This window comes from Scardinius erythrophthalmus (assembly GCF_964197995.2).
Source record: "Scardinius erythrophthalmus genome assembly, chromosome: 20".
Lineage (NCBI taxonomy): Eukaryota > Metazoa > Chordata > Actinopteri > Cypriniformes > Leuciscidae > Scardinius > Scardinius erythrophthalmus.
In genome coordinates this window covers 21566928-21570877 of record NC_138240.1, presented here as the reverse complement: position 1 = coordinate 21570877, position 3950 = coordinate 21566928, and positions in this window count along the sequence as shown.

Here is a 3950-nt window from a genome sequence, read left to right as displayed (position 1 = left end):
CTTTTAGGTTAGGTTAGGTAACAACTGCACAGTTTTTTTTTTTGTTTTTTTTTTTTAGCAAGGATGTATTAAAGAGAAACAAAAGTGACAGTAAAGACATGCAGTATGTGAATGATGGCTCATGGAGAACAGTTGGAGTGCATCCTGTGCATTTGCTCATGACAAATGGCTGAAAAGCTGACATAAGATGGTGGATAATGTGAAATTACATCTTTAGGATGATACTGGTCAAACCATTTTTTGTCATCTTTTTTGTCATGCTATCACAGGAAGATAACAGTAATTTCCTGTAATGCCCCTCAGCCTACCAAAACACACTCAGGTACAATGGTTTTATTGATATCAAGATGGCCTCAGTTCACAATTTGTCTGCAAAATATAGAGTATATGAAATATGAAATATGAATGCTCACGAACAGTCGTTATTTCAGCCAATCGAGAGCCACAGCTGGGTTCTACAAGAAAGAATCCCATTCATTTGACAACGTATAAATCTTTCAAACCTACCATGAGCTGCTAAACTGTAAAGTGATAATATACAGTACGCTACTACTAAATGTGTACGTTTTTAAAAGAAGTCTATTATATTCACCAAGAACACAGTATCAACAATAGTCAAAATGGTAATAATAATATTACAATTTGTGAAAGATTATTACAACTTTAAAAAAAAATTCTATTTAAAAATGTAAAGAAAAAAAGTAGGCTAAATGTATTCCTGTGATGGCAAAGCTGAAATTTGAAAACTGAAACAGCAGCCATCACTCCCGTTTTTAGTGTTATCAGGGTTCTGTCAATTTGGTCTGTTTTTTTCTTGGGTTGGTGACAGAGCTCCAAACGCTGCTATCGTCTTGTCTTGTGTGAGCTCTTCTGTCTGCGTGAGTTGTCTTGTGTGTGGAGCGTGGTGTTCGGACAGGATGAGCGCTCACAACTAGCAATCCCCATACTTCGGGGGGTAGAGCGTGGAGGAGGCGTGAGTCTAGAAGGAGGCATGGTAACATCAGGAAAGTGGTCCAGAACAAGTGTGCTCAGCAGCGTTCTAGGGCTTCAGAGGCTAACTAACATCTAAGGCTTCCATTCTTAGAGCTCGGAAACCAGTAGTAACGGAGTAGCAGCCCCTCTTGGACCTCCTCTGTGCTTCTGGAATGTTAGTGTTGTCAGGATCTGCTCCCCTTAGAGCCTTCCTGTAGGCCTATGCTCCCCTGAGCTCCGCCCGCTTACGGATGTCAAGTGCCAGGCATGTTTTCAGCCTCCTTGACAGGCGTTGAATGAAGCACTGAGTAGGGCAGAGTGGCTGAAGCCTCCATCCTGTGAGCTCAGGCAGTCATGTTGTTAAGCTCTCTGTGAGCCTCCTTGGTCACTGCACTTAAATAGCTCTGCCAGGATAGCAGTTCTAAATAGCAAGACTCCAGGTGAGACTCCTTAGACTGAAAAAGAACTATGGATTGTTGTTAGGCCTCCTCTAGCTATAGAGAGGTGCTTTTAGAGGCCTCCACTCCTCAGAGCTCTGCCTGGATAGCAATATTGTGTAGCTATGCTCTCTGTGAGCCTCCTTTGTAAGCTGTCTTTGGTGTTGGACGTAGTTAGGCCTCCTCTCACATTGAGTCCTCAGAGATCGACCAGGCAGCTAGGCTTCACTAGGATAGCGATTGCGAGTTGTATGCTCTCTATGAGCCTCCTTGCAATATGTCATGAGTGGGGCATTATTAGATCTCCTCTCGATTTAGAAAGTCATCATGCTGAGGCCTCCTTACAAGCTCGGCTAGGCACTTTGCTAAGTTGTATGCTCTCTGTGAGCCTCCTTGGCTACTGCAAGCATTTTAAACCACCTCTCGCTGAGAGAATTAGCTTATTGAGGCCTCTGCTCCCCAGAGCTCAGATAGGATAGCAATTTGTGAGTTATAGGCTCTCTTTGAGCCTCCTTACAAGATATCCAGAGTGTGGGGGGTTGTTAGGTCTCCTCTCGTTTTAGAGAGTCGTCGTGCTGAGGCCTCCGCTCCTAGAGCTCGGCTAGGCGGAAGGGTAGTATGCTACTTTGAAGGCTCTCTCAAGCCTCCTTGGCTACTGACTCTAGTGTGGAGTGTTGCTAGGCCTCCTTTCATTGTGAGAGTCGTTATACTGAGGCCTCTACTCTGCGGTGCATCACGGGCCAGTTAGAATGAGTTATTTAGCTCTTCTGAGCTTTCTACTGCTCTTTGGTAAGAGCGTTGCTAGCCAAGTCAACTCAAGTCACCTTTATTTATATAGCGCTTTTTACAAAACAGATTGCATCAAAGCAGCTTCACAGTGATAACATTAATAATAATACAACAAAGTTTGTTTCTAGAAGAAAATTGTCATTGTCCACCTTAAGTAAGGCAGATCAATAATATTGTTGAATATTAAAAGTCCCCAACTAAGAAGGCCAAAAGCCAAGGCAACAGTGGCAAGGAACCAAAATTCCATCAGGTGACAGAATGGAGAAAAAAAACCTTGGTAGAACCCAGGCTCAGTCGGGGGCCAGTTCTCCTCTGGCCAAAGAGTGAACAGTGTATGATTATGATCCAGGCAGCATTACAGGTCAGAAGTCAGACTGGATCAGAACATCAGAATATTTATCCAGTTCCATCTGGTTGGAAGTCGGAGACATCACGCCAGTATGGAGAAGAGTTTGTTGTGGATCAGTGCTGATGGCTGTCGTGTCGATGAGGCCTTCACAGGGCTGATGAGGCTGGCACTTCAGGGATGCGTAATGGATGGGTCCAGCTGCAGGTCCACCTTCTAATCTTGATACGGCCAGGATCCGGCTGACTTCAGTAAACAGGGGAGGGATTGGTTGACACTTCAGGACTGCGTTGTCATCGTGTCCAGGCACAGGTCCATCATCAGATCTGGATCCGGCCTGGATCCGGTGGACTGTGGTAAACCTCGGATAAACAGAGAGACTAATATTAGCGTAGACGCCATCCTTCTTATGATGTAACAAGTACATCAGCATTTATGGGGAGTGTTCCCGGTTCCGGCTGACCTAAACTATGCAGCCTAACATTGAATTATAGAAGTCTATAATGTGTTATGTGTATGCAAGGCCAAAGAGATGTGTTTTTAGTCTAGGTTTGAACTGACAGAGTGTGTCTGCTTCCCGGACAATGCTAGGAAGATTGTTCCAAAGTTTTGGTGCTAAATAGGAAAAGGATCTACCTCCAGCAGTCGATTTTGATATTGTCAACTGGCCGGAATTTTGAGATTGCAATAGACGTGAAGGACTATAATGCGTTAAGAGCTCGCTCAGATACTGGGGAGCTAAACCATTTAGTGCTTTGTAAGTGATCAGCATGTAACCATGGTTCCCTGAGAATAGGGAACGAGATGCTGCATCCCTTTGTCATGCTTTCTGCATTCTTGCACACGTCTCCTTCAGAAAAGAAGTAGATGAATTTTGCACAGGTGCCCTTTTATACACTCTGTCTTACCTCTAGTGACATTATAGGCTGCCGCCTGCCAATGTCAAGTTCATTGTCGTGTTTAGACTCATGCTTCAGACACCTGTCATGCCGGAGGCATTCCCAATAGCAGCCCCTAGGGCCGGGGTCGGCAAGTAACTTTGGCCGCGGGCCAATATTTTTTTTAGCCAGTAGATGGCGGGCCAGCTACACAGAGTAGGCCTATGGATACAAATTAAATACTCTTATATAGGCCTATGATCGCGGAATATGATGGGTCGTCACAGTCCGTGGATCATTCGTTCAATCGTTTTTTCAAATTAAAACCAAAAATAAAAAGATGAAAAACGAATTGTTTTTCCATTCCTGAACTAAAATGAAAAAACGAATAATGACGGGTTTTCTGATTTTCTGATTGTGCTCAGATCAAAAATAGAAAAAAATTATTACTGGATTAGACAAATTTTAATTTTGATTTAATTTTTGATTCTTAATTTTTAATTTAACACATTTTAAACAGATCAAGTA